We start from the raw sequence: 21,625 nt of genomic DNA, 5'->3' as shown, positions 1-21,625 counted from the left end.
TCCAACTCCAATAGCAGACCTGTCACTAGTGGAATTCCCCAGGGATCTGTCCTGGGACCCGTACTGTTTGGCATCTACTTTTCAGAGGACCAGGCAAAGACAAAAGTTTGTAGCTGACCAAGTTTCCAGATGATGTTAACATACTGCAAGAGGGTCTCACAGCAACTAATGACTGGTACCAAAGTCATGGCCTTAAGCTAAACGCAAAAAAATGTTTCATCATACCATTTGGTAAAAACACAACCCCTACTGATTACCACATTAACGACAATCCCCTAAACACACAACCTGTCATGAGAGACCTGGGTACTTGGGTTGATAACAATCTCAAATTTGACTATCATGTTGTGGCAGTGGTCAGAAAAGCCTTTTACTTGGTTCATCTCATAAGTAAAGGGATTGCATGCAGAAAAAAGGAGGCTATTATCTACTTATAGTCCTCCTTCATTAGACCAATAATTCAGTATAACACTCCATTTGGTATGTACTGCTCTAAACATCTGCACCAACTGGAAATTCACAGAAATTCCTCACAAAGAGAATCCATGGCCTCCAGTACCTGTCCTATGTGGACAGGTTCAACTCACTGTCAGTCTACCCGGTATCGTACAGATTGCTGAGAGGTGATCTGTGTCTCGGCTACAAGACAATCTTGGACCCTGCCCTACTAGAGATGCTCCGTATCCGTAAGTCTAACTCCTTTCACATTACCCATTCAAAAGGCCTGAATCTAATATGCAACATCAACAAAAAAAACTGCTGGAGAGACATGTTTCTCTCCTTGAGGCTGCCCCATCTCTGGAATAGACTTCACTTATATGTCAAACAGAGTATCTCACTGACCCTCTTCAAGCTCAACCTTGATGAGTGGATGGTAAACCATAAATTTGTACCAGGGGTTCCACCTGTGCCCCTCACTGACAGGGACAACAGTTGCTGACTGAGGTATCTTTTTAAGGATAAACTCTTGGCTAGGCTTGTAAGGGCCCCAGTGTTATTAGCCTAGTAACCTCCTATGATCCTATGATCCCAAGAGAATTCTGGTCAAAATGGTATAGGAGGTGTGATGTGACAGGAAAATTCATCTAATGCTTATTGGTTCATAGCATTTGTTGGAGCACGAAACAGATAAGTTCACACTGGGAAATAATTACTAACAAATGTGCTTTTATGTGAACATTTTCAATGATATATTTTTGGCAATGAACGACAAGTGCACAGACCATTAACCTTTTTAAAGTTTACTAAGATAGCCTTTATAAAATATTGGTCACAGTATGTTATAGCAGGGTTATTATGTAAGAATGTCACAATTGTTAACTAAGTGAATCTTGTGCTTTAGAGGCTACAATATTGCTCAGTGACTTTCTGCTGGCAATTAGAGCAGAGGATTAAAGTTATGAGATATTGATAAGCTACATCCTGTGATATAGGGTTTGATTTTCTCAGCCCTTTATTTCCCTAATGTGTAACCTTGAGCAAATTTCTTAACCAGACACTGATATGGGGCAATTGGAAGTGGTTCCTAAAAGCCTCCTGGACTGCATGCTTAGTAACTATATACTAGAAACGAAGTATGCCACTACTTTTAACAACTTTAACTAGATCTTTTATATATTTCACTGGTAACCAAACCTCTTCTGATTAGATGGTTAGACCAAAAAGTTTTCACTTTCAAAAAGAACTCATTTTAATTTGCAGTACAGAAGACTTAGCAGGAGCCATCTTATTAAATGAAAAATATTATTTTTATTTATTTTATTTTACAGTTGTTGACCGGGCTAGAATTGTCATTTTAGTAATACTAATAATGACAATAATAATATGTTTTCAGACATGGGAAAGGGTGTCAGTTAGAAGAGAATGAACTGGGTTTAGAAATGATAGACAAAGTGGGGTAGAGAACCAATTGCACAATAAAATTGAAATAAACATCTCAACAAAAAATATGGCACTATTTAAAAAATGGCAGTACATTTGGAGAGATGAAGCTCCCCGTTTATTAAAAAAGCTTATGAAGAGGCCTCTGATATACTTTTATTTATTTTCAAAATAATTTCATGAACTGCCCCACTCAAATGTTGATGATGATTTGAATTCCTTAAATTAATTTCCACTTAGACATTATAACTTGTTTGTGATGAAACTATGCATAAAATATTTCTGAGATAATTTGAAAAACATGCAGAGTATAGTGCACGTACCAGAGTAGAATGAACATTTGTTAGAACTTCAGAATCTTGGGGGTGACAACTGCAGTACTAAAAATGAAAGAATGTCAATATCTACTCCCATGTTGCACAGGGATAAAGCCCTTACTGTACCCCCTACAATCCATGTTCAACTAGTAGGGTGCTGGATGGATGGAGACATGGAGGATGAGAGCTGACTGCTGATGCTAGCATGCCCATCCTGAGGCGATGTAATCAATTTAGGTTGGATACAACTGCAGCATTAGGAGCCTGGCATGCTTCATGCTGCAAACAGTATACCACTTGATCGGGAGGTTGCACATGGGTAGAAGTGTGCATGTACCTCACAAAGGCAGCAACCACAGAGCCTGCAAAGCTGATATGGGCTTTTGTTGGTTGTGAAGCATGATGCTGCACCAGGCATCCTTCATCTCCGCACCAGCCCTGGGCATGACTTGGGTTGAGACTGTGGGAGTCTAAGGTGGGTCTAGTAGACCCGAAGAATGAGAACAGGAGCTGGTATCAACTGATGGTCAGCTATGAGATGGTACAAAAAAAGGAAATTCATTTCAAAAGTGTAATAACATTGTGTTCCAAAAGCAGTTGCTAAAAGAAGTCATAGTGAAAGTCTGACCAAAGCAAAAATCATTAGTCATAAAGAAAATGAGGTCCAGACTTCATACAGTAAAGAAATAGGCTGTGTCTGGGCTGCAGTAGTCTGACATTGGCAAGATTATTGCACTTATCCAGTTGAGAAAAATAGTTGTTTGAAAGACTACATGAGTTGTATCTTAAAAAAGACAGATATACAGATATAATGACCAAGAATGACAAAAAGATTGCACAAGTACTTCAAAACTGTGATGCATCAAATTCATACCATAGTAACAAATCAAGAAAAAGAGATGTTATCTTATGATATACTTGATTGGCCCTGAGCACAGACATGTTTTACTTCAAAGCATTTAATGTGAATGTTATGGATAAACATTATTTTGTTTGTGCCCTCGACATGTCCATTGACAATCAAAGTAATTGAAAAGCTATTAAGAACAACTGGAATATTATTAAATGCAGTAGAGAAATATACGAAGTGGAGGAATCTGAGCTGAAATTTGTTTATAAGAAAAATATAAGCATTAAGAATTTGTTACAGCATGATAAATATTTTTAAATACATTTAAGGTGGTGGTGCTGTGGTAGCGTTGTCACCTCACAGTAAGACGCTGTCCGGTTCGATTCTCAGCTAGAGCATCTTCTGCGTGGAGACATGCGCGAATGGGCATACCTTCTTTGAAGGTTGTGCGTCAGGGCTGGTAACTCGGCACGTAAAAATCAACTACCAATCATTAGCGGACCAGAGTTCCGCTGTGGTGACCCCTAACCGGGAAAAGCCGAAAGACTCAACAACTGATAGAGTGAAAGGGACTTATAAATGTAATTTTTGATCTGTCTGTCAGTATATTTATGAAGGGCCATACATTAATTTTTCACACGTGGATAGATGTTTTGGTAGTCATGACTATTTTAATTGCCAGTCTAAAGGTGTTGTATATGCTGGCATATGTTCACAATGTTCATCCTTTTATATTGGGATGACTACAAGGGTTTTACAAAAACATATAAAAGAACACCTATATTCTATTAAGAACAAGGATGCAAAAAATGCCTTATATAACATCCAGTAGGTTGTGTAGGTTTTAAAAAGTTTTTGTTTTATGTTTTAGATTGTTTAAAGGTAGATATTAGAGGTGGTAATTTGAGAATAGACTTGATCAAAAATAGACCGAATAGAAATTGAGGTTTAAAGCAGACAGTTACCCAGGGTTGAATGAGACCGTTAACATCAATTGTCTTTTAAAAGATAGGAGGTAATTGCTAATTATTTTACTCAACTGAGTTATTGTTAAACGTTTTTTTATTAGCTAGAAGAATGTATAAAGGATGTTATGTGCTTTTTGTGTTATTTCTAATGAACTCTGTTATCTGATGAAAGAAAGTGGTGAATAAAAAGCTTTTAACATTAATAATTTTGGAGATGGCCATTATTTGTTATTGCTTCTCTGCTGGTTGGTTCTTGTTTTTGGTGGATTTCGACTTTTACATATTGCACTTTATTAACAATTTAATCAATACCTAAACTTTTTGATCTAATATTGCATAGGTGGTAATAAACCTTTTACAAATGCTGTTGACAGCCCACTAGTTACTTCTCCTTCTGTAGATGCTGGGTGGGCTGAAAAGTCTCAAACACATCTCTCATGTGTTGTAAACATGTACCTATAGATTTGTTTTTCTTTTTTACAATACCTTTAATCCATGCTCATTTATGTGTTGGAGGGCATGCTGTAGTAATTGCCTTTTATAAAGCATATCTTGCTATTCTATACCTGTTTTTTCTCATATTATTTACAAAAATCTGAAAGGCTTTAAAAACTGCCGTCAAGTCTTCAGTGTTAGGGTTTTGCAATTGTACATGTGCTTTTAAAGTTTTAGTGTATTTAGCTGAATGTGTTCGATTGGAAGAGACAGGATTACCATCTCGAAAGTGCTTACTCCTCTCTGTACTCTTCTTTTCTAGACCTAACACCACTCTTAAGTTTTCAACTGCGGTACCACCTTTAACAGTCTTGTAAGAAAAGCGCAGTCCGGGTCTGAACTGTCTGCAAACAGCTACAGTTAACTTTGAGTATGTGTCTACCTGTTTGAGCCAATATACATTTTCCCCTGGAGAGCACTCTGCTTTGGTTGTAAGCAGACCCCCCCACCACACACACACACACACACACACACACACACACACACACACACACACACACACACACACACACACACACACACATCTTCCACTTTCTCTTATTCCCGTCTGTTAGCAAATAGTATCCATAACTGATCAATACTGTGTGTTTGTAAATTTAAACTATGACCACAGTAGCCTACTGATACAAGGTTATCCTGTTTTTCCACCTGAGAAATTAAGAAATGACTTACAGTTTCAGAGCAGTCCTTGGTCAATTGTGATTGTTTCTTAACACATACTTGTCTTTGCTTTGTGATTGTTTCCAGCCCCTCATACAAGCAACTAACAGGGTCTCTACCCGCTTCGCTCCTCACCCTCTCCCCTATTCCCTCCAGCCCCCGGTGGTCCCACCTTTATTGCACTCAAACCCCTCCCATCTTTCTAATAGCCAACCACAGCACTAACCCAACACTACCTCCTCCATCTTCCCACTACTATCACACCTCCTCAACTAACATGTACAAGCATACCTTTCCTATGCTCACTGCATGCACTCTCCTTGCATATCTTACAAACTACCAAAGCTCCATCATTCCCCCACTCATCCACTACCACTGTACTACTACTCACACCACCACTCATGTCTCACCCACACTCAGCTCCCCTCCCACCATCTCAAGAACCATCCCTATGCACCCCCCACATATTCTACCAACTATATTACTCAAACATAAAGCATCCCTACAACTTAACATAGTAACCCTCCCACCATACCTATTACCCACAGAGCACAATCATAAAGTTTCTCTTATATACAAACACATTAAAAAACTGAGAAAACTAATAATCTCATGCTTATCAAAACTAGCCCTAAGTGGAGACATCCACCCCAACCCTGGCCCTACCATCTCCAACCCCAGTCTTCATAATCAGACTAGAAACCACAACTTCTCCCATATTACAGCCAATAGAAAGCCAAGTGACTTCCTTCTACTATGCCTAAATATTAGAAGTATATCCAACAAAGTCCATGAACTCCATGCCACCATAGACTTGTACTCCCCAGATATAGTCATCCTGACAGAAACCTGGCTAAAACCTCAGATTACCAGTGAACAAATACTCCTTACAGGTTACGGCATACTAAGAGTAGACTGGCTAAACAAAAAGGGAGGTGGTGTAGCTATAATATTTAAACAGCATCTAAACATCCAGATCTTAAAATCATCAGCTCCACAAATAGGCAATGAAGAAATAATATATACCAATCTCAAAATTAACCAAAACAAAACCATCAACATAACTGGATGCTACTTCCCACCTGGCCAAAACATCCCTCCCCTAGAAAACCTTCTCAGCTGGTCTACCCACCATCTCCCCCAAGAAACTATCATCTTAGGTGATTTCAATATTGACTGGCAATCCTGTTCTGGCAACAATCCAAGCCATCATGTACACCTTCATGGCTTCACTCAACTAGTCCAGTCATCAACCAGGATAAATAAAAACTCCACCAAGCACACTACCCTGGATTGGATACTAGTCAGTAAGAGCCCCCAATCATATATAACAGGCTGCTTATGAGATAGCCTCAGTGATCACTCCCCAACATTCCTACTAAAAAAATACCTATACCAAGCTAAACCTGTCATCTACCGTCAAATACGTAAAAAACTAAACTTTAACCCACTCACATTCATCTCATCCCTCAAAGAATGTAACTGGCATCCTCTAAAGTACCTCAGTCTAGATGATGCAGTTGAATTTTTTAATACTACCTTCCTGAACATCCTTAATTACCATGCCCCCATAAGATTCTCCAGAACCAAAGCACAACCCTCCCCATGGCTACAGAAAACCACTGTCAGAAATGAAAAACAGGGATAAAGCGTGGGAGCACTGGTGCAAAACCAAAACCCCCTCAGCTAGACAGAAATTCCTAGAACTACACAATAGAGTCAAAAAGCTAATAAAACAGGACAAATCCCAATACTACCAGTCTGCCCTAGTCTCCTCACAACACAGCCCCAAACAATTCTGGTCCTCCATAATCTCCATCCTCCACCCAGGTAAAGTCAGTACTCCTCCTCCTAACATCCCTCACTCATCAGAAAATATTGCTACCTCATTCAATACACACTTCACCCAAACCATACTATCACTAGCTAAACAACACAACCCCCCTTCCCTCCAACCCACACCTTCAACTAGTAATCTCACCACTGCCTTCTCTTTTTCTCCTGTACCTACCTCCAACATAAAAAAACTCTTAACTAAACTTAAACCCACCAAATTAGCAGCAGACAGCCTCCCAAGTGAATACCTACAAATCGCAGCTGATGCTCTGGCCTACCCAGTATCCATCTTGAATAACCGATCTCTGTCAGAAAGTTACGTTCCCACACTGTGGAAAGTATCACATATAATTCCTCTCCACAAAGGCGGACCCTCCACAGAACTAACCAATTACCACCCCATAGCTATTCTCTCTCCACTCTCCAAAATACTAGAGAGATGCATACACTCTCAGGTCTCAGACTACCTCCTTACTAACAACCTCCTTTCCAGTACTCAGCATGATTTCTAACCAAACCATAGCACCACCACTGCCTTACTCTCCTTTGCTAACACTATCCTTCAGCATAAAAACAATGGCTATCTCTCCTCTGCTACTTTCCTAGACCTATCTAAAGCATTTGACATGGTCCCACACAAACAACTTATATCTGTCCTCAATAACCTATCCTTCTCACAATCAGTCACCAACTGGTTTCAGAGTTACCTGTCTGACCGCCAACAATCCGTTGTATGGCAGAATGACATATCTCCCCAACTACCTGTCTCCATAGGGGTTCCCAAGGATCCATCCTTGGACCCCTACTCTTCTCTGTTTACACCAATAATCTAGCCTCTGCCACCAAACATGGCACACTCATACAATACGCAGATGATTCAACCATCATCTGCTCAGCCCAGTCCCTACCAAAACTGCAAAAAGTCACACAGGAAGCCTTTTCCTCTGTTGAAACATGGTTATCCGATGCCCAATTAATACTCAACCCAAACAAAACTAAACTACTCATCTTCCAACCCACCAAACATACTCAAAACAACTCTCACTTTAACATCACGGCAAAAGACAACACCACTATATACCCAACTGAACAGACCAAATTGCTAGGAGTGGAAATAGACAATAAACTAAAATTTGACATTCACATATCCATGACTATAAAAAAAGTCCACAAAAAAACTAGGAGCGTTATACAGAAATAAGCAATTTCTCACCAAAGCAGCAAAGATTTCAATAGCAAATTCCCACCTTATCTCCACCCTACTTTATGCCTCTCCAATATATACCAACCTAAGGCAATGTGATCTAAACAAGCTAGAGACCTGCTACAACAAAATCGCCAGATTCACCACAGGGGCATCCTACCATAGTCACCACTGTCTCTCACTTGCTGAACTGGGCTGGCTTGAACTCCCTCACCTCCTTCAGTGGTATCAACTCTCATTTGCCCACAAACTAGTAAACCATCCACTAAATGTCCCATCCCTCCAGAATCTACTCCAACCCTATCGCACCACCAGACCACTAAGATCCAGCAGCAAAAATCACTTGCAGATCACTAAAGCCAATAACTCTGCTGGTGAAGCTCTATTCTCTTGCGCCATAGCCAAATTATGGAACTCACTCCCACCCACAATTACCTCCATACCGTCATGCACCCACTTCAAAACTTTACTAAAAGCGCAACTAAAAACATGCTGGCTATGCCCTTGCAACTCCCACTCTAATATCACCCACCCCATCCAACCACTACCTTTTTTTCCACTCCACTAACTACCTTGATTATAGCAAGCTCAGATGCTCATAAGCCAGTACTTATTATACAGCACGAACTTCTTCTTCTTGTAACATTTGTTAGTGTCTGGTATGCACTTCACAGATAAAGATTCTAGTTGTCTACTGATGTACTGTGTTCTTCATCTGTAAATATGTTGTAAGTAATTGCTATGTAAATTGTTATTCACTATGTAATCTAATGTATATACTGTCTGTTTATTTTAACTGTGGAGCTTTTCTCCCAGGGCCTCCGCTGAAAATGGACCTACGTCCAGTCGGACACTCCCGGTGAACAAATTTAAATAAATAAATAAAATAAATAAATAATCTACAATTGCTTGAAAATTAACTGCAGTACATGGGCAGACTACTTTTATAATAGGTTCAGCACCACTGTCTTGAGCTACTGCTGGTTAGGTAACTCTCTCAAAGGATAAGTCTGAGTATTAGATGGTGGTGATGGGGGGTGTCACCATCAGAGGATGAATCAGAAGTTGATGCATCCTCAGAAATATGATTGAGAGATGGTTTTCACCTGTACTCTTCTCCATCAAAATTGATCAGAAACTGTGTAATTAGGTTATTGAATTCCTTCACAGTAGTTGTCTTAGAGGAGGTTCCTTTACTACTGAATCATTTTAACTTATTTATATGTTTTGTCCCAGAGATGTATTTCTGTTTTACGTAGAGCTGTTTGCTTTTGGTTGCCATTCTCATTAAAATTTGAAACGGCGTGTTGTTGCCTCTGTTGCCAGAATTTAATTTTATAAACAGAACCCTTAGAATGGGCTGATATACTAGATGTGATTTGGGAAGCACCATGGGAAATAGTAGAGAGGCTTGCTTAAAAACATTTCCTACCTGTCTTTATGGAGAGGGAGGCCCTTCTGCTTTGGTCTTATGGGGGATTGGGAGCTGAAGGAATCAGTGACCAGTTGTCAGAAGAAGAATCAGATTAAGTTATTTTTATTTTTTCTAAATGTTTTAAAGAGTAAGGTCCCCATTTTTATCTACTTTGCATTTCTGTAGTGTATTTACTGTCCTACCATCTGCCTGCTTTTTTTTAATGTAGCAGAATTATATTTTAAACTTTTAGCTACGGACTCTGTTTTCTTGTTTTGGATTTTTTTTGTGCCAGTCATTAAAAACTAACCAACAAGAGACAAATATGTTGTTTCCTTTTTGTCTGAGCTTCTTTTTAAGATTTTTCTAAAATAGATTTATCAGAATTACCATCCTCAGGGAACTGCAGTGCACTATCATTTTTAGTGAGCTGAAACCACTTTATCATATAATTACAGCTGTCTTGCCCATGTTTATTAAACATATGTCTGGCTGGAGTCCCAAACTCCAGTTCTTTCAATGCCTCTACAATCGCACCCATTATAATTACAATACAAAGGAAATATTGCAACTCACGTGCATTGAAACTCACTGTCATACAACATATGACTATATGCAATTGTCAGCAAAGCCTAGTCTCACGAGAAACATGCATCTGTCATTAAAATCGACACTCACATGAAATTTGTATTTATTAAAACCAAATTTCATATAAAATATACATAATGTGCCCTGTTCTCATACAATTTTAACCCGCTATTATTTAAATTTGACTCACTCTCATACCCAAATCACTAACTAATGAAAAATTATGTAACAAAATCTTACTTGCAAAGATTTCAAACACTGCTGAAAGTGAAAAAATATAGTTGTGTGCTGACATAACAGAAATGCATCAGACAGAAAGCTTACCAAGAATATGACCAAAGGATGCATTTTACTACAGCAACTTACAGACAGCTCAAAATCTGAGACTTTACGACACCAAACTTTTAAGCTCAGACATAACTTCATGCAGTGCAGTTCAACATAGTAGAATAATCTCCTTTAATGTAAACAATCACATGTAGGTGGGAGGCTAAGCAACATACCACTCAACCGTACAGATTTTCATATAATGTCCAGATTTTTGCCTCATATTTTTGGCCCATTTTCCATAAAATTGTGTTTTTCTGGCAAAGTAGTGGCAAATCATTAAAAAGTAAAGTTAGGAAATAATGAAAGACGTTTGAGTTTCAGACTTCATACCCTTTAGAAAATTCATACTAATGCAACACATGTTAATCTATCAACTTTTTAAGTTTGTCAGAGCAATATTTGAAAATTGTCTCTATTTTTGGGCCTTCGACCCACTTTTATTCATGGTTTTGTCCAGATTTCTTGCTTTAAGAGGTTGAGAGGTATAATAAGCAATCAAGATCTTGCTTCCTTGAAGTCAAAAGTCAAAGTCAAAGTGAACTTTATTGTCAGACCACACAACAGCACGACTGAACAAAATTGCATTACTTCAGACTCAATGTGTATACAACATATACTGATAATATTAATACAACAACACATATATTAATGCTGCTCCAACTATAACAACAGTAAGACATTTATGCACTACAGTAACAAGTACAATAACATGTACCAAGACTATTACATGCTTTTGTCAGTACCCAAAATATTGCACAGATAATGTATTGCACAGATCAAAGTCAGATATATTTCAAATTGCATGGAATGCTAACTTGGCATCATTAATATCTCACATAAGGAATAAGATTGTACTTTCATAGAGTTATTACATATTACTTCAGCATTGTAACTCCAGATCTCCATGACTAGCATGTTGTTGTTGTTGTTGTTGTCTTTTGGCTTTTCCCGGTTAGGGGTCACCACAGCGGAACTCCAGTCTGCTAACGATTGGCAGTATATTTTGACGAACGCCAAGGTGCCAGCTCGATGTTCAGCCTTCAACGAAGGCACTTCCATTTAAGCATGTCTTTTGAATGCCCACCCAACCGCAGGGAGGACATGCAGACTCCACACAGAAGGTACTCTCCACACTCCAGCCGAGAATCAAACGGGAGAACCTCTTGCTGTGAGGCAACAATGCTACCGCTGCACCACCGCAGATGATCTCCATGACTAGCATGGTGCATGTTATTATCGAGTTCAGAAGTTTGATGGCTTGTGGAAAAAAGCTTCTATTAAAGCTGATGGTTTTATGATCAAAGGAACATAAGAAGTTACTAGGCTATTGGGCTGAGACCCTTATAAGCCTAGCCAAGAGTTTAGCCCATGTTTAGAAATGTAAGCACCCAATGCCCCTGTACAGCAGGAACATGGGTGGAATCCTAGGGGTGTATTTTCTGTTTCCCATACAGTTACCCAGGTTGTGCTTAAAAAAGGGTAAAGAGGTACTCTGCTTGACATGGAGAGGGAGTCTATTCTGAAGATGCGGGAGACTCTGGGAGACAAATCTATCCCGTGAACAAGTCCTGTTGATGTCACAGACCAGGTTGAGTGGAGCTTGACTTGTGGATATGCAGCAGTTCCATCAAGGTGGGGTCTGTGATCACCTCGTATGCCAGACAGAAGTCATCTCTGAGGAGTCTGTATGAAACTGAGTAGAAGGATAGGGCTTTTAGCCTATCTGTGTATGGTAGATATTTGAAGCCCTGAATTCTCCTGGAGAGGAACCTCTGTGGTCTCTCCGACTGCTGCATGTGTTTTGTGAAGTACTCAATAACGGGCCTTATATGGGAAGAATACAGGGATGTTATGACCTCCTTGTCACTGGATGAGATACCCTTACTTATGAGGTGGGTCATGTAGAATTCTTTCTGTATAACAGAAGCAACATGCTGGTCAAAAGTCAGATTGCTATCAATCTGGGTGCCCAAATCCCTCACAACTGATTCTATGCTTAGGACATTGTTATTAATATGATAATTTGTAGGGACATCACTCTCCACAAAGGGGATGATGATGCATTTTTTGGAATTCAGCTTGAGGCCATGTTTCTAGCACCAGTCATAAGACCCTCTTGGAGGATGTCCACATCACTTAGGGGAATTGATGACAGCACCCAGCTTGCAGTCATCTGCCAACTTGGTCAGCCATAGACCACTAGGTTTGGCCTGCACCTCAGAAAAGTATATCCCAAATAACAGAGGCACCAAGACTGAACCCTGCAGTATGCCTCTTGCTAAGGGTCTACTTCTTGAGGTGACTTCCCCTATTTTGACTAGGTGGGCCTAGTAGTGAGCCAGTTTGTTACCCATCTGGTAACATATGGATTGATGCCTAGTTAAGAGAGTTTATCTATTATGCCCAAGTCTTCCATGACTTTGGTGACTGACTCAAACAAGTTGACCAAATTTAACAGACATGATATCCCCTTGATAAAGCCAAACTCTGTGGAACTGAGTGTTTGGAGGTTGCCAATGTCCTTGTTAATGAGCTCCATGATAATACATTCCATGGCCTTGCAGATCAGACTAGTTAGGTTGATGGGTCTATAATTTCCCCGATTGGTGGATGCTCCACCTTTGTGCAAGGAGATGGGGGACAGTGGCTGTCCTCCAGTCAGTTGGAATGAAGCCAGTACTCAAGCTTTAGTGTGCCTAATGGTGCTGCAAGTTCCAGCCTGAGTTCACGAAGGATGCAGCTTGGGATGTTATTGAATCCCATGGAAGCTGTATTTTTCGCCTTTGAGAGAGCAGTGATGACCTGTTCCCATGATATAAGGGGAAGAGGCAGGTACTGGGGATATCCTGATTTACTGATGAGGGCAGAGGTGTAAAGTTCTCGCTGAATCTGTCAGCCAGCAAGTTTGCTATATCTACAGCATTTGTATATGTGGTGTCCTTGACCACCAGTTCTGAACACATCTGGGTGCTTCCTTTGAGGTTGCAGACATATGTGAAGAAGGCCTTATGATTGTCCTAGTAGATGCGGCCAATTTGGACTTGAAGTTTGCTTTGGAGGATTTCAGTAGTGCTCCTATTTGCTTGTTCAGGCTAAGGAGACATTGCTTCCAGTTGGGCACCTGCTCCTTCTTGGTCTTGGACAGCAATTTTTTTCCTTTTATTGTATAGTTTATTTATTGCAGATGTCCACCAAATAGGTTTACTCTTCCTTGCAGAGAATGAGTTAGTCCTGTTGGGTATTCATGATTCTATGGATCTATATAAATGCTCATATAATGCTTTGGTGTAGTTTTGAATATTGGTGCCAGTTCCTACAGAGGGGGAGGTGTCTATGAAGCTGTTTATACAATCTCTCCGGAAGCTGTAATCAACTTTGCCGAAGTTTTTATATCTGACCCCAGCTAGAAGGGAGGTTGGGGGAGATGATGACTTCGAAAGTGACTGCTTTATGGTCGGATATTACCAGGGAGGATGACACTATAGGGATGCTGCAGTGGTTACTCCTGTTGGTTAACACCAAGTCCAAGATACTATCACCTCTTGTGGGGGTATCGACTAGCTATTCCAAAGCGTTTGCATTGACAATATTTAGGAATCTCTTGTCATTTGTTTTCTCACATGAATAGTTTTTCCATAGGTTCATAGGTTGGTACTAGGCTATCAGCCCTAGGGCCTATGCAAGCCTAGCCATAACAATTCCCTGGATATTTCTTCCCACAATATTTACTTCTCCAGGCCCCTGTCTAGCAGGGTGACTGACATGATCCCCGGGGTGAATTTCCCATCCAATCATCAAGGTTCCTTTTGAAGAGGGCCAAAGAGGCGCTCTGCTTGATATGTATGGGCATTCTATTCCAGAGTATAGGGAGTCTATGTTTGGGTAGTTAAAGTCACTCAGAATCAGGGTCAAGGGTTGAATCTTGATAGAGTCGAACAGGTCCATATAGGCTGATTGGGCATCTTGAGTCAGATTTGGGGGCAGGTAGCTAGCTAGCTATGATTTGAATAGGGATCTTGTCAATGGTTAACTGCACCTGGAGTGTCACCTGTGCATCATACTGTCTGACCACCCCAGAGGTGTGTATGTCTTTAATATGTATTGAAACTCCACCTCCTTTGGCTTTACTGACCACAGTTTGGGGTCTGAATGTATGATAGGATGAGTAACCAGGTAAGCCTAGGGTGTTCTCCGCACCTTTGAACCAGGTTTCTGTGACTGCACAGATGTCAACATTTTCCTGGGTTAAGAATGCTTGCAATGAGTGCAGTTTCATGTTTAGACTCCTAGCATTTAGCAGCATGACCTTTAATTTGTGTTTTGTTGAAATTTTCATGTTGGTAGTTTTAACCTCATTATTTTCCTAAAAAGGCACTATGGGGGAGGCAAGAGTCTTTGCCAGAAGCCAGAAGTCCAGGTGAGACAGATGCAGTCCTTCTCTGGCAAAACATCACTGTCTGTCGATCATATCTTCCCAGGCTGTCAGGTAGATGGCAGAATGCTGCTGGATCCCCCTGGAATGATACCAGAAACTAAGCCAATTTTTAAAGTCAATCATTTTCTGTTTGTATTGAGGCATCATTCTGGGAGATGGCAGAATGCTGCTTAAGGCTAGGAACATACCTGCCCGAGACACATAATCAGCGAGCCCAATCATGTCTCCCTTCATGTAGTCCAGGTTGGTAAACATCAAGTCATTGACACCAACATGGACTATGACAGAGTCATAACAGTACCTGTTGATGAGAGACTTGAGTGCATATGTAACATGGTGGATCTTGCACCTGACAGGCAACTAACCATGACTTTCTCCTTATCCAGCCTGGTGTTTGTCTCACAATGGAGTCTCCTAAGAATAATATGTTGGGTTTATGGTGAAGCCTTAGTGGCTGTGAGATAAAGGTGTGTGAACTATGTGCGGAATGTGGTTTGGAGGGCTATGTGGTTTTGTCTAGGTTGGCTCCTTTGTTTCCGTATGTTTATGTTGAGGGCCTCCACATATGTGGATGTGTGTTGTATAGGTGTGGGTGGTGTTTGAGGTATAGTGATTGTGCTGACAACCTTTTTGGTGCCAGATATACTGGCATGAGAGAGAGAGAGAGCATACACTCTAGGTTCCTATTGCAATTCTTCTATCACAAATCATTTTTCTAGGTGGTAGTAGTAGATGGTTGTCCATGTACATGAGGCAGTTGGTACACTGTCTCAGGATACCCATATCAACCAAACGGGCAGGAGTAACTGTAGGAACTTGTCCATCCATATTTGTCAGAATCTGAGGGAGAAAGGCCAGGAAGAGTTAGGGGGTGGGCCTAAAGCTCAAGTGCTTAAACCAAAACTAAGAGGCTTAGAATAACACAACAATTTAGACAGGCTAAAAACAAGCAGTAATAAATGCAACAGAAAAGATGCAGTTAAACAATTTAGAGAACAAACAGCAAGTAACAGGAAAAAGCAAGACGAAGTAACAGAGTAGTAGGAAGAAACACAAATACAGAAAAATATAAGCAGCTGAATTTTTTTTTTTTTAGAAAGTGGAAAGGGAGAGAGGAGGAACCCAAGATAATTCAAGGTTAGGGGACTAAGGGGTTTGGCCTTCCCAAATGATCTCTGCATTGGGTAGTATGAACTAATGAGATAGGACTGGGAGGACTGTCCCAGACACAAATTTAGTGGACAACTACAAAAGCCACCAACTTTAGGAACACAACAGCAGTTGGGTAGAAGGGTGGGAGGAAAAATAAAATTTGGCCACAGGTCAGCAAACATATAAGTAAATACACAGATAAGACAGATAAGTAAATAATTCAATCAAGCAACAATAAAGACTGCAGGACACTGAACAGTTAGATAAATTGCAAAAAATATACTTATCACCTCTATATTTCCAGATTGTCTGTGAAACACTCTTAATCAGGCACAATGGTAGTAATGAAATTTAGAAATTCACAGAAAGGTAATTGTTTTATACCAGCAAAATAAAAGCCATGCTTTGAGACAATCAGATAACACAAAATCTGTTAGACCAGATTTTACACCCTGGAAAAAATTCACTACAAACTCTCTGCTGTCCTGAGAGCTGTAAATGGGCCCCCTGTGTGGAACAAGTTAGTTCAATCTAAAGTGGTGTACCAAATACCTTAGAACAGAAATATAAATTTCAGCACAGATCAGGAAACAAAATTTGGCCACAGGTCAGCAAAAACAAAATTCGGCCACAGGTCAGAAAATATATAAATTTATACACAGATAAGTAAATAATTCAGTCAAGCAAAAATAAAGACAGTGCAGGACACTGAACAGTTAGATAAAGTGCAAAGAATATACTTATCAGGTCTATATTTCCAGATTGTTTGAGAAACACTCCCCTGGTAGTCACAATGGATATTCTAACAATGGAAATTTTGCAACATAAGCTACAGTATTTCCTGCCTGAGGACAAACACAAGAACAGATCATGGGCAGGGTGAGTGCACTCTTTGACTATTTTCATGGCTCTGCTGAGGCACCCAGCAGAGTGCAAGTCCTGGATAGATTGGAGCATGGACCTCATAATTCTCCCTGCCACTCTCACCACCCTTTGGATGGATTTGCAATCTGAAATCATGCAATTTCCATACCACACTGAGAGATTACTAGTCAGGATGCATTTGATGGTACCCCTGTAGAAGGTTGCATTCATCAAAAGAATGTTTTATAAGTATGAAATAACACATTGTAACTCACAAATATTCAACCAGCATACTGGTAGCATGGCATCTATTTACTAGGTGTTGCCTATAACCTCAGAAAAAATGTACTATATCCTTCATTAGTGAGCGCCATTGTAATGTCTATGAGTTTTTCTAGTATGGCTAAATTATCTGACTTCCCTATCATAGTTACTCATTTTCTACTCAGTAAAAGAAGAAGAAAAAATAATAAACTGTTCCCTGTACATATTGCCGTCACTTGTTATTTTCATACTGGTCTACTCCCATGCCCCTTATAGGTTCATAGGCTGGTACTAGGGCTTATACAAGCCCAGCCATAACAATTCCCTGGATATTTCTTCCCACAATATTTACTTCCCTGGAACTGTTTATGGATTACATTTCTTTTCAGCAACTGGGTTATTCAAATGAACTAGAACATTAAGGTTCTGCCTTTTTAATTTCTCCAAATATTTTGGATTTCTAATACCATGAAGGGAATGCACCACATTCCTAAGTTAAAGTACGATTAAAGTTCATAAAATTAGTATTGTTTCAATCTTTGATATCTGTCAGAAGTGTTCTTTGCTGCACCCACAATGTGCCCACTAATGACTCCTTCTGCACTTCGTAGGGGGATACATGTATTGTTAAGATATCTAAATACAATTGTAGATTTTTTATTATAAGACCCATTGATCCTACTACTATTAGAACTGTCTGGGTATCTTTCTTCCACTTTGCTCTCGTTTCTGCTACAGATCCTGATATTTTATGAGTTTGTGCATCTCTTTACACAAAACACTGTAGTCACTTGGTGTGGCAATTTCAATGATCAATGCTATTTCAGTTTTCTTTTCATGGACCACTATATCTGGTTTTCTAGCATCTACCTTTTGAACTGTTGATAATGGGTGATCCCTTGTGATATAAACTTCATTTTCTATGATGCTTTGTGGCTCATGTTTCCAATGTTTTTCAGCCACTTCAATACCATAATGTTTGCGCAATCCCTAGTGCAACAGTCTTGCCACATTATTATGCCTTTCAGTATACAGTCCTTCTGCCATTAGTATGTCACAACCAGTAACAAGGTGTGTGACTGCTTCTAATTCGGTTTTACAAAACCTACATTTGTCTGTTTCTCCCACATGTTCAATGGACTTTGTAAATCAACATCTGCATAGCCCACTATCTTGGGCCACCCATGCTAACCTTTCATCTTTTGGTTTGAATTCACCTCTCCCTAACCATTCCTGCATTTAATCCTGATCAACATGGGGTTCTTCCAGAAGTTTTCAATACTTGCAACTGTATATATGCATTTTCCACATTTCTTGTCTTCTCATCTGATCGTTAACCTTGTATTCTTTCTTTTTTTTTTTTTTTTGGCACATTCAGTTGCAGCCTGATTTTTATCTACTTCTGGCTTGATTTCCATTCATGCTTGATATGCTTCTGCTAGACTAAGCCAGGAAGCCATCTTAGATTTATTCTCCTCATGTTTCAAAACTTTCACTATGTTTGGGTCTTGTGAGGTCAGCAGATATGTGTGTAGTCCCATGATTGCAGATCTATACAAGTAATTAGTTTCAAGGATGACCATACCTCCTTCGGAATGTATAATCTTGGTATGCACTGATTTTTAAAGGACGCCCACACCTCCTTCGGAATGGGAATGTATAATCTTGGTATGCACTGATTTTTAAAGGACGCCCATACCTCCTTCGGAATGGGAATGTATAATCTTGGTATGCACCGATTTTTATTACTCATTTGGTGAGCATGAAGCATCCTTTTTGTTTTGCTGTCTAATCTATCCAACACATTTTCATGCCAAAACTGTAAGTTAGGACAGGAAGAGCAAACTGGTTTATAGCTTGAATTTTGTTCCTAGATGGCAACCCTGTTTTCATGATTAATTTAAGCCATCTAAAAGATTCCTTACTAAGTTTTATTCACATTTTTTCAAGTTTTATTGTTGATCCTTCATCAATTCCCAAATATTTATACATTCCCTCTTGCTCAAGTTATTTTATATCACATTCTTGTCCCAAACTGAGGTTTTCCTTGGTGATGCCGTTTTCCTGCTTTAAAGGTTGCTTTTGCACATCTATCAAGACCAAATGACATTCGTATATCATCTGAAAAAGTTTGACTACTTGCAGCTGTGCTTTCAGTTTCTCATCTGTTGATTCAGGTCTAAATCATCAACAAAGAGAAGATGAGGGGTCTTTACACTTTGTTGTTTTCTAGGAGCCAAATTATAGCCATGGCCGATTCTGTTAAGTAGACAGCTTAATGGGTTAAGGGTAAGACAGAATATCAGCAGTGACAGGGAGCAACTCTGGAATATCCCACTTTGAAGTTTTATCCCTGGAATAATAATGTGTCCTTTATCATGGCTTAATTGTAAACTGGTCTGTAACTGTTTCATGGTCTCTGTAATGTAGTCGATCAGTGTAGGGTGTATCTTATACATTTTTAAGCATTCAAAAGATTTTATTCATGAATGTGGGATACTATCAAATTATTTTTTTTGTAGTCAGTCCATGCCATACTTAGATTCTTCCCCTTTTTATAGTTCTCCAGTATGACTTTATTTAGCAACAAATGATCTTTGTTCAATATGACTTTCTTTTATTACCCTTTTGTTCTATTGCCATGACTGAATTTTCTTCTAAATGACTATAAACTGTCGCCATCAATTCCGATGTATAGTTTATACATTGTCAGAAAGCAAGTTACTGCTCTATAATTTTTAGGATAACTTGCAGGTTGACCTTTATGTAGGAGTATTGTTTTTCCTGTTGATAACCAGGTTGGTGTCTGTCTGGGGTGCGCATATAAATAGTTCTTACTCATGGTTAAATCTTTGTGCAAAAATGTTAATACTTTTAGCTAGATATTAGGAATTGCATCTGGGCCTGGAGTTTCCCAGTTGGAGGCTTTTCTTAACTTTATCTCAATCTCTTTGGCAATTACTTCATCTCATTTTATATCTTGTACCTTTGAACTTCTTATTTTTTCTTTTACTTCTTCCATCCATTTAGTATCTTTGTTATGTTCCACAGGCTCTTCATAGATATTTCTCCAAAATGTATCTATTTCTTCTTTTTTTGGGTGGTCTTTCAATTCCTTTTTCCTTGTTTCCCAATTCTCTATAGAACTTTTTGGGGACATCAATACATTGCTTATTTTGTATTTTTCCTTTATATTTATCTGTTTATCTTCTAAGTTTTTCTGCCTGTGCTGATATTTTTAGTTTATTATTTGCAATAGTGCAAGATAGAACCTGGTCCTTTATAATGCTGTGCACTGCTTTTATCACATCTATCTTTCTGAGTATTTTTTTTATCTGTTCCCTCCTTTATAGCCTTCTAACAGTGACACTTCTTGTCTTAATTGCTTTATAGTTTTCCCTATTCGATACTTCCATGATGGTATTCAATTTCTCCCCTTCCTTTTCCTTACTACCCTGTGTTCTTGTGGTAGAATTTTATGTTATTCATTTAGCTGCACAATAATATACTTCTGTTATATTGCATGGATCTCTATGGACAGTCTTAATTACTGTGTTCATTTGTTTTATCAAACTTCTGACTTTTTGGGTTTTCTTGACCTTCTGCAGTCTTTTTCTTTCATTGATCTTAATATATCTATCTAGCTCATTCTCTTCTTAACTGAGGGCACATCTTTTGTTCTCCATTTCCTGCAGGCATTCTATAGAGAGTTCTATAGCATCTTTCTGTGGCACATTCGCTTCAATTTCATCCTGAGTCATCCATTGTTCTGTCATATGGGAACTCACTGGCCTGTCATGCCTCAACATTGACTGCATCAGAGTTGCCACAGTTTCCTGTTCCTTCCCTTGCTGTCCAGCTTCAAGTGAATGTTTATACTTAATTCCTGCGGAAGGCTCTAAAATATCTTCATATGGCAATTGCCCAGTTGCTTCCCATTCCACTGGTTTCTCCTTAACTCATTTCCTTCCGTACAGCTCTTTTGAGTGTGCACTTTTAACTCCTAGTCGGTGTGTCTTGAGCCTTTAAAAATGAAGTTATTACCTTACAGTTCAAACAAATATTCATATCTCTGGAACCATAAGTGTTACTAGAAAACTGTAAATGACAAACTATTCAGGATAAATTAATCTCTAATTTAGTGGCATTCCATCATTTCAAATCTTTAAAGTGGATTTTATAAGCCAAAATAAAGGCAGTGAATATTACTTTTTAATGTTGTATATCATACCTCAGTAACCATTCAAACAAGACATATACTGCCAGCAGGATTTTCTTCATACAGCTGTGAGGTTTCATATGAAACATATGTTTCATATGTGTTACTTGAATCTTGAGTTATTTAGAGAAATATGAAAATTATTACA

This window comes from Protopterus annectens, chromosome 9.part0 (genome assembly GCF_019279795.1).
Source record: "Protopterus annectens isolate FY-2018-M chromosome 9.part0, PAN1.0, whole genome shotgun sequence".
NCBI lineage: Eukaryota > Metazoa > Chordata > Ceratodontiformes > Protopteridae > Protopterus > Protopterus annectens.
This window is presented reverse-complemented; position numbering follows the sequence as displayed.